The sequence below is a fragment of the Phyllostomus discolor genome, chromosome 2 (assembly GCF_004126475.2).
Source record: "Phyllostomus discolor isolate MPI-MPIP mPhyDis1 chromosome 2, mPhyDis1.pri.v3, whole genome shotgun sequence".
In the NCBI taxonomy this organism is placed as follows: Eukaryota; Metazoa; Chordata; class Mammalia; order Chiroptera; family Phyllostomidae; genus Phyllostomus; species Phyllostomus discolor.
The window spans coordinates 80520747-80531685 of record NC_040904.2 but is presented as its reverse complement, the minus strand read 5'-3'; the positions used below and the strand labels follow the sequence as shown (position 1 = coordinate 80531685).

Below are 10939 nucleotides of genomic sequence, written 5' to 3'. Positions count from 1 at the left end.
CCACCACAACCTGCTTTTAGTTAATAAGTTTTTTATTTCAGACCTTCCTATGTGGTTACTTTTGGTTTCTAAGTTTGTAAAGCTCTCATGCAGGCCACCCCTGAGCTTGTTGGGTTTCGAATGTAGCCCCTTTCCGTTCACAGAATACATCCAGGACAACACCTTGACTGCAGCCTTGTGAGACCCTGAGCTGAGGATTCACTTAAGCCATGCTTGGACTGTCAGAAACTGTGCAATAATAAATGTGTGGTATTTCAAGCTACTAAATTTGTGGTACTCTATTACATAGATAGCAATAGATAACAAATATACCAACCAAGAAGACATCATCTATGCGGTGAGAGGCACTCACACTAGTGACCCATCCACTCCTGGCAAATGGCATATAGGTTTATGTCCACATGGTGCACTGCTGCAAACACATACTGGAGACCCCAGTGATATGCTGAGTCTTCTCAGTGTCTTGGTAGCATCATCTGAAAATGAAGATAATAGTAATATCTACTTCACACGTTGGTTGTAAGAATTAAATACGATAACGTGGGTCAAGCTGTTTAGTACTGAACCTGGCACTTTTCAATGTCTGTGGCCAAATGAGTGTGGCTCTTGCTCTCTTAATATTTCACTGAGGTAGCATTTCTGTCAACATCTTTAAGTTACAATGGCAAATTGCTTAGCAAATCTCACTCCTCCTCCCGTCTAATTTCTCACAGAAACAAGCAACATTTCTTTTTTTTCGCCATCCAACAACAAAAACAAAAAACTAACCAAAGCACCCCTGTTACCAACCCTAGGCTTCTCTCCGCAGGTAACAGCCACCTTCTGGTTAATAACGACTTCAGCGAAGGATTCATTAAGGCTTTTTAGCCCACAAAAAAAGCACTGTCCTCAAGGAACAGGCTCTTGAATTTTATAATTTGCCCCCTGGGGAAAGTGGAGAAAATGAAGTCCTGAGGCCTGGCCTGCATGCCCTTTAGGGGATGTGGGCATCCCGGAGACCGAGTGCCTTCCACTGGGAGCGAGGGGCGCGACTTAATTTCATCCTCAGAATAGATTGCAATCATCCTGTTTAAATCCGCGTAACTGTCTGAACGGAGGAGCATTAGCAGGGGCCTGGATGCCGAGGAGCCCCCTCTCGGTCCCAGGCCCCTTTCAGGTTCGCTGGCCGCCTCCGGGTGCCACATCAGCGCGCTGCACTTCCAGGTTCCTTAAGAGGATGAAGGGACCGGGCCTGGAGGGCGGGGGCGGGCCCCAGGCCTGCCGGAGTGGCGGGCCGACGGGCCAATAGGCAGCAAGCTAGGAGCCACGGCTACCAATGAGCTGGAGCTTGGGATAACCGCGGCGGCTGAGATTCGAGCCCCGCGGGGGAACCAGATGAGGCACATCTGGACAGCTGCGCTGAGCACTGTGCAGCCCAGTCTTGGGCCCGACGTCAGCTGAGCACGTACCCCACGTCTTCTCCTTCTAACCACTTATTATTTATTTATTCATTTTTTCCCAAAGAAGCAACCAAAGATCCAAGTTTAAAACTTTTTTCCCCCTCTAATGCAAGCCGGTGCCAGATCCCATCCAACACACAGTTTAATTTTCATGGGGCTTTGGGATCAAAAGAACAGAAACAGCAACAACAAAAACTCAGCCGCAGTCTGATTTAAACGGGCAAAGTGGGAAAAATAAAGTGTTGAGTAAACAGATCGAGTTGGGTAAGTTTTGGATACGTGTTGAATATCGTATTTCTCGCGCTGTGATCTCTGTTCTGAGCCTTTCTGCTGTTCTCATTAGTCTTCTCTTCATCAAGGAAAGAAAAATATATCGCTTGCTGCCATAAACTGCACAGCCTTGGCTTCCTTTTCTTCTGCTTTGCTAAATTTGAATTTAACTTTTTGTTCATCTGTATGCTATTTTAAAATTTCCTATGAGTAGAAATTTAACTGATATCCTGTTGTGAAGTCCTAAATTCAAAGTTGAACTTACTGATAAATTAATTTTTTCTATTTTCTTTCTGTGAAAACAGACTATACATTTGTAAAGCTGAAATCTTTATACATCCTCCTCTCTCTGACTGTTTTGACAGGAGATTAAGAAAATTATTGGGCTTATTCAGAGTTAATAAAACTTTTGCTTCTGTTAATAGGATGTTTAATATTAAATTATTTATAACTTCATATAGGTAATTGCAGTTTCACTTACACTTGAAAGCAATTGTAATGTAAATGTGTCTTTTCTATATTCTCCTATCTATAGTGGGAGGCCCAGATATCTTTCTGATTGTTAAAAAAAAATCTTAAACCTGTGGCAGACAATTTGTATATATCAATAATGTTATAACTATAATTGTGTATTAATCCCATAATTCTATCAAAATAATATTTAGAGGGATCCTCAGATGTGTATGCTTGCAGATGGTTCTGGTATATATTTTAGGATGGAAATGGTGGCAAATATTGAGCTAACTGAATGGTATGAGGCCTATTTCATTTGAAACATCTATAATTATCTCTGTTTAAGCAATGTTTTGGATTTGAGAATTTATCATATATTTTTTTACTATCATGGCATATCTGGTCAGAACTGATCTTTAATTTCTGGCTTAGAAAGCAGTAGGTGGGAATTTGGTGCCATAATTGCAAGTAGCAGGATGTCTTTTCGATTCAGAAAGGCAATCCATACAATGGGTGGAACAGTTGAAGCATTTTTCAGGGGTGTAGGGTTAGAAGGAACAGTATTGTAGAGAAACAATATAAGGAGCCAGCTGACCCTGTTCAATTCACAACTCAGCTGTGTGACATTGGGCAATTTACTCAGTCCATCTTTGCCTCAGTTTCACCTCAGCCTCGTAATGTGAAGATAATAGCACCTACCTCATGGGGTTGTCTTGAGGACTAATTGAGTTAACATACTTTAAACACTTGGAAGAATTCTGGCACGGAATAAGTCTTTGCTCTTGTACTCACTCTTCATTGCCTTCCATCTCACTCCCCTTGTTGCACATCAGTTTTCCCAGCCACCATTCTGACCTCTGCACTAGCAACTAGTAGTGCTGACTAGTTGTTAATGATGCTCTTTAAAAGGTTGTAAAGGAGAGAGTCTAGAGAAGGGAGTGAGGCAAAATCTATCAAGTGCCTTAGAAAGATCGAGAAGGTTCTGGGAGTGCAGAGGATGGAAAGATGACTTCTTATTGTAGGATGGCTTTGTGGGAAGGTTAGCATTTCTGGGGAAAAATTTTGCCCAATAGTTTTTTTTTTAATATATTTTATTGATTATGCTATTACAGTCATCCCATTTTCCCCCCTTCACTCCCCTCCACCCTGTACACCCTCTCCCACCCATATCACCCCCTTTAGTTCATGTCCATGTGTCATACTTATGAGTTCTTTAGCTTCTACATTACCCATACTATTCTTACCCTCCCCCTATCTATTTTCAACCTACGTCCTATGCTACTGATTCTCTGTACCTTTTCCCCCTCTCTCCTCCTCCCACTCCCCTGTTGCTAACCCTCCATGTGATCTCCATTTCTGTGGTTCTGTTCCTGTTCTAGTTGTTTGCTTAGTTTCTTTTGGTTTTGCTTTAGGTGTGGTTGTTCATAATTGTGAGTTTGCTGTCCTTTTACTATACATGTTTTTTCTTTATCTTCTTTTCTTAGATGAGTCCCTTTAACATTTCATAAAATAAGGGCTTGGTAATGATGAACTCCTTTAACTTGACCTTATCTGAAAAGCACTTTATCTGCCCTTCCATTCTAAATGAGAGCTTTGCTGGATAGAGCAATCTGGGATTTAGGCCCTTGTCTTTCATGACTTGGAATATTTCTTTCCAGCCCCTTCTTGCCTGTAAGGTCTCTTTTGAGAAACCAGCTGACAGTCTGATGGGAACTCCTTTGTAGGTTACTGTCCCCTCATCTCTTGCTGCTTCTAGGATTCTTCCCTTCATTTTTATCTTGGCTAATGTAATTATGATGTGCCTTGGTGTGTTTCTTCTTGGGTCCAACTTCTTTGGGGCTCTCTGTGCTTCCTGGATTTCTTTGAAGTCTATTTCCTTTGCAAGATTGGGGGAGTTCTCCTTTATTATTTGTTCAGATAACTTTTCCACTTGTTGCTCTTCCTCTTCTCCTTCTGGTACCCCTATCATTCGGATGTTGGAACGTTTAAAGATGTCCTGGAGGCTCCTAAGCTTCTCATTTTTTTTGAATTCTTATTTCATCATGTTTTCCTGCTTGGTTGTTTTTTACTTCCTTCTGGTCCACTCTATTGTTTTGAGACCCAGTTTCCTTCCCATCACTATTGGCTCTCTGCATCTTCCTTCATCTCTTTTATGGTAACCTGCATTTTTTCCTCTAATTTGCACCCAAAATCAACCAATTCTGTGAGCTTCCTGATAACCAGTGTTTTGAACTGTGCATCTGATAGATTGGCTGTTTCTTGGTTGCTCAAAAGGATGAGTCCTGGGGGACTGATATGTTCTTCTGTTGGAGACACGTCTCTCTCTGCCTCTCCTTCCCCCCACCCCCCATCTGGTCGCTCTCGTTACGGTAAGGGGCGGAGCCTTAGGTGTTTACCTGGGCTGGGCACCCCAGTCGCTAGATTGTGACGTTGTATGTGGGGACGGGTGTGGGGGCAGGAGGGAACAATGGCAGTAGTTCCGTTCTCCTGGGATCACAGTTCCTTCTCTGGGATCCTGGGTAGCGCGTTCTGCCCCGGTCCACAATCGCTGCATCACTGGGTCCGCCAGCCGCTGCTTGCGTACTCAGGGCCCACTGCTGTGATCTTGCGCACCCCAGATGGTTTACACGCCGGTTTCGTGCCAAATTCTCCCCGAGTTCTCCCCAATCACCAGGCGCCGCTGCCGACCCGCGCCCGCCTGGCTCTGCCCTTCCTACCAGTCTGGATGAATGGGTCTACTTCAACTTCTTGGCTGTCTGACTTCCATTCAGATAAATTCTCTGTCAGTTCTGGGTGTTATTCTGGCTCTAAATTGTTGTTGTTCTAATCTTGGTTGTGCATCGAGGTACGGTGCGTCCACCTATGCCTCCGTCTTGCCGGAAGTGTTGCCCAGTAGTTTTAATGGAGAGGAAAGGGATCATAGAACAAGAATAGGTGGCAGGCATTTTAGGAGGAAGAGGCTGGAAAGTGTGAATCTATGTGGACACTGAATTGTAATACAGGACAATCTGTGAGGAGTTAGTGAGCAGCAAGGTTGGAAAGGTGGCAGTAGTGAAAGGATGGTGTAGAGAGCCTGATAGGGAAGGAGAGACTTGAGAGGTAGATTGGTGGGGGATGGCAAGCTAAGCTGGCAGCAGTTACATAGTGGAAGTGTTTCTGGAATCATCTATCTCTGGAGTCTGGTCTCTACCTTGTGCCTAGCATACCTTCCCTATCTTCTCTCTTGCTTCTGTGACTTGCCCTCACGGCCTGCAGCCTCCATGGGCAGGATGGACCAGTGAGTGTGGACCCTACTTTTGGACTCATTCTGTGGTGGTTGTCTTGGAGCTCTGCGGAAGTGTCTGGCATCTGGGCTATTACCAAGGCTACTTTTCAGAAAACAGGCCACACCCTACAGTCTTTGACATGGGTGGTTGTTGCACGTCTCCACTGCCCACCCTGCCTTGTATGCAGAATAGCTCTTTCTTATCCCACTGAGAGAATTGTCTATTCACCTGTTGTCACTTTATAATTTACAATTATTGGAGTACATAAGACTTATAATATGCACCTAAGTGGAGAGTGAGTTTGAAGATCTTTTGTTTTCTCTTCCTTTGGACATTGAGCTACTTCAGACAGCACCTGGGTACTGCTGCTGACCCCCTTGTGTAACCTCAGGCATGACACGGAGCCATATGGCTCTCTCTGTGCCATCATCTGAAAAATGATCTCTAAAGTCCCTTCTTTCTTAGATGATCTTTTATTCTTCTCCCCCACCATCCCTAGACAGTCTGTTGCTAGTAGATGGCTATTAGATGCATCTGTGGCTAACATTTTCTGACCACTTAATACATAAGCAGACATTGTTCTAAATGCTTTACATGGTCCTGACCTGTGTTGCTCAGTTGGTTTGGGCATCGTTCCACAAAGCGGAAGGTTGCTAGTTCAATTCCCAGTCATGCACACACCTGGGCTGCGGATATGATCCCCGGTGGGGTGCATAGGAGACAACCCATTGATGTTTCTCATGTCAATGTTTCTCTCCCTCTCTTTCTCCCTCCTCCCCCCAAAAAATAAATAAACAAAATCTTAAAACAATAAAAAGATAAATGCTTTACATGTCTTACCTTATATAAAGTTCCCAACAGCCCTCTGAGGGTTAGCTAAGACAGAGGCACAGGCACATTAAGAAACTTGCCCAAAGTCACATAGTGAACAAATAGCAGATGCAGACTCAGACAGTGTAACACAAGAGCCCAAGCCTTACCCGCTAGTCTATACTGCCTTACATTCAATACGATAGGGTTGCACTTACTTGTGGTGGTGGCAGTCAAGGAGTCCATGGAAGAAGGATCGTTGAAGGGGCAGGGAACATTTGGAGAATCAAGTTGGTAAAAGTTCCCTGGATGTGCTGCACATGGAGACACCAGACATTTTATCTGTTTATTACATGGAGCTCATTGCAGGCAAGCACTCTGTCTTCATCTTGTTTCAACAGAACCGCCATAGTCCTGGACTTAAAAGTACACATTGAATAAATGTCAGTTGGTTGGTTGTCTTCTTTGAAAAACTGAAACAGACTGTGTAAAAGTCAAAGTAATGGTTTCCCTTGTATTTACCTGTTTTCTTCCCATTCTACTACTCTCTCCAGAGGTAACTTTTGTTAACAGCTTGATAGGTGTCCTTCCCATCTTTCTCAAAGAGTCCACCCACAGGTCTAGAGCTAAACATAAATATGATTTAAAAATATAAATGAGACCACAGTGTTTTTATTTAAAAATTGGGAGTATAAAATGTTCCAAGGCTTATAAGAAAATCGGGCAATTGCAGGTATATATTCTGCCATTATTTCTCACGTATTCTGGCTTCTAGTCTGATTTTGGGAGATGCTGTGGTTTTGAGATGAGAACTTCATGGTGAAGGTCAATGTTGAGCAATTTGAAGTGTCCTATTGTCAGTCAAAATAATAAAAATCCAGCCTGGACTGCACATCACTGTGGGAATTCACTATATACATTTTTAATGTATTGATTCAACTTAAAATATCATTTGAAGAATATTTTAGTTTGCTTTTATCTCATTATCTTAATGTAGTTATTCTTTTTAGTATAACACACTGACTAACCATGTAGACATGGGAGTCAGACAGTGAGAGTTTCAATTCCAAATCTGCTTCCTACTACTGTATCTTGAGCAAGTCACTTTTTCTAGGAGGCTATTTTTTGTCTGCAAAAACCCTGCATCAGTTTACATTCCCTTCAGCAATGCCCAAGGGTTCCAATTTCTCCACATCCTCACCAACACTTATTCTTTTTTAAAAATAATAGGCATTAAATGAAAAAATCAATTTAAGTCATTTAGCACAGTGTCTGAATTTTAGTAAAGCCTATACTTGTAAGCAATTCATTTTTGTATTGTGGTAAAGTATGACATAAAATATGCCATTGTAGCCATTTCTAATTGTATAGTTCAGTGGTATTAAGTACATTCACACTACTGTGCGACCCTCATCACTATCCACCTTCAGAATTTTTTCATCAATTGAAACTCCATGCCCATAAATAATAACTCTCCATTACCCTGCTGTCAGCCTCTGATAACCACCATTCTACTTTCTGTTTCTTTGAATTTCACTCCTCTAGGTATCTCATATGACTGGAGTTTATATATTATTTGCCCTTCTATAACTGACTTATTTCACTTAGCTTAAGGTTTTCAAGGTTCATCTGTATTATATCATGTGCCAGAATTTCATTAGTCATACATTACTTAATGATGGGGATACATTCTGAGAAATGTGTCCTTAGGCAATTTCGTCCTTGTTCAGACATCACAGTGCACTTACACAAACCTGGAAGATAGCCTACTCCACACCTAGCCTATGTGGTGTAGCCTATTTATTGCTTCTAGGCTACAAATCTCTACAGCATGTTACTGTGCTGAATACTGTGGGCAACTGAAACACAATGATAAGTATTTGTGTATTTGAACATAGACAAGGTATAGTAAAAATGTGATGCGAAAGATAAAGTGTGTGTGTTGTGAGCATGCCTATGGGGTGCGGGGGGCAGGAGGAAGACTCTGGAGGGAGGCTCCTTCTGAGGGAGGATGTGAGAGAGGGAAAGAAGAGAAGGGGAGAGAAAGGAACAGCAGAGATGAGAAGAGAACCAGAAAGGTAAAGCTTGAGACAGGAAATAATAAAGGGGAAAGGGGTAGGAGAGTGGGCGAGAGAAGGAGGGAGAGAGAACAAGCCTGGGAGGAAAGAGAAATAAAGAGAAACTGAGGAAAGGAAGTGAGTTTGCATGCACAGTGTGCAGCTGTGCGTGTTTGTGCCAGGCACCCCTCCTCCTTAGCCCTCTCCTCCTGCTCCCTCCCAACCCTGGGCCCCAGCCATGGGTTGGGCACGGGATTAACAGACAACACGCTGAGCCTCCTCATTCATTAAACACCCAGTGCTAGCAGTAAGCTCAATAGCTTAGTTGGATGCAGCCTTTTCTTTCAACATACCAATAACTTTTCGCTTAGAATCAATTTTAACCTTATGAGACCACTGTCATGTATGTCATTCCTTGTTGATGGAAATATCATTATGTGGTGCTTGACTGTAATTTTTAAGGCCGGATAATATTAATATATTATTTGAATATATGAATGTATACCACATTTTGTTTATCCATTCATCAGCTGATGGACATTTGGGTTGTTTTCATCTCTGATGATTAATTTGTTTTGTCGGTTTGGCTAACCCACAGCACCCGGATATTTGGTCAAATATTATTCTAAATATTTCTGACAGTATTTTTTAGATGAGATTAACATTTACATTACTAGACTTTGAGTAAAGCAAGTTATTCTCCATAATGTGGGTGGGCCTCATGCAATTATTTGAAGGCCACAAAAGAAAAAGACTGATCTCCCTTGAAGAAGGGGGAATTCTGTCAGCAGACCTGAACTGTAGCATCAGCTCTTCCTGGGTTTTCACCAGGAGCTCACCCTGAAGATTTTGGACTTACCAGCCTCTACAGTCACGTGAGCCAATTTGTAAACTCGGTATCTCTCCCCCTCCCTCCCCTTCCCTTCTCCTCTTCTCTCTCTATCCTTTCCTCCCTCCCTCCCACCATCTATATGTATCTCTTGTGGTTCTCTGGAGAACCCTGACTAATCTACTATCTTTTTGGTGATTGTGAATAATGCTGCTATGAACACTGATGTACAAATATCTATTGGTATTCCTGCTTTCGGTTCTTTTGGGTATGTACCCAGAAGTGGAGTTCAGGATCACAAAGTAATTCTAGTTTCCATTTTTTGAGGAACTGCCTGCCACAGCAGCCACACCAGTTTACATTCCCTTCAGCAGTATACAAGGGTTCCAATTTCTCCATATCCTCACCAATACTTATTCTGTTTTTCTTTTTTAAATAATAGCTATCCTTATGGGTGTGAAATGATACCTCATTGTGGTTTTGATTTGCATTTCCTGATGGTCAGTGACTGTTGAGCATCTTTTTGAGTGCTTATTAGCCATTTGCATATCTTCTTTGGAGAAATATCTGTTCAAATTCTTTGCTCATTCTTCAGTCAGGTTGTTTGTTTTTGTTTTGAGTTGTAGAAGTTATTTATATGTTTTCAGTTTAACTACTTACTAGGTATATGATTTGCAGATATTTTCTTTCATTACTTGGGTTGCCTTTTCTGTCTGTTGTTTGTATTCCTTCATGCCCCCAAATTGTTTATTTTAATGTAGTATGATTTGCTTCTGCTTTTGTAGCCTGTGTTTTTGGTGTTACACATCCAAGAAATCTTTGCCAAATCAAGTATCATGAGGATTTTCTTCTAAAAGTTTTATGGTGTCAGTTCTGATGTTCAGATTTTTTATCTATTTTGAGTTAATTTTTGTATGTAATGGAGATAAGGGTCCAGTTTTATTATTTTTTAAAAAAAGATTTTATTTATTTATTTTTAGAGAGAGGGGAAGGGAAAGAGAAAGAGAGGGAGAAAAACATCAATGTGTGCTTGCCCCCCACATGCTCCCTACTGGGGACCTGGCCCACAACCCAGGCATGTGCCCTGACTGGGAATTGAACTGGCGACCCTTTGGTTTGCAGGCCAATGCTCAGTCCACTGAGCTACACCAGCCAGGGCTATGATTTAATTTTAAATAGATTTATTAAAATTTTAAAAATAATATATTACCACATAATTTCAAAATGTAAATAAAATGTAAACTGTGAATTATTTTTCTACTACTGCCCCTTGTCCAAATAGCTCTCACTTCTTCTTTTTTTATACATTTTACTGATTATGCTATTACAGTTGACCCAGTTTTTCTGTCTTTGCCCTTCTCTGCCCAGTACCTCCATTCCCTCCAGCAATCCCCCCTTAGTACACATCCAATGTTCATGTGTATAAGTTCTTCGGCTACTCCATTTCGTGTACTGTTCTTAACTGATCCCCTGTCTATTTTCTACCTACCAATTATGCTTCTAAATCCCTGCACCTTTACCCTTATTCTCTCCCTTCCCCCTCCCAGCTGATAACCCTTCAAATGATCTCCATATCTATGATTCTGTTCCTGTTCTGCTTGTTTGCTTAGTTTGTTTTCAAGATTCTGTTTTTAATGTTGTGCATCTATTGCCATTTTAATGTTCACAACATTGATCTTTTGCTTATATATTTCTCTTTAACACTTCATATAATAATTGCTTGATGATGATGAACTCCTTTAGCTTTACCTTGTCTGGGAAGCACTTTATTCCCTTCAATTCTAAATGATAACTTTTCTGGATAGAATAATCTAG

At 41.6% G+C, this 10939-nt stretch overlaps 1 protein-coding gene across 2 annotated transcripts in view; it reads left to right on the top strand.

The window, feature by feature from the left end:
• The first annotated feature begins 1358 nt into the window (after positions 1 to 1358).
• Positions 1359 to 10939, top strand: part of TMEM45A (transmembrane protein 45A) — an 86940-nt gene continuing 77359 nt past the window's right edge. For both annotated transcript variants that reach the window (XM_036018005.1, XM_036018001.1), the window contains exon 1: positions 1359 to 1703. The gene's annotated coding sequence lies outside the window, so the exon portion shown is untranslated. The remainder of the gene's footprint in view (positions 1704 to 10939) is intronic.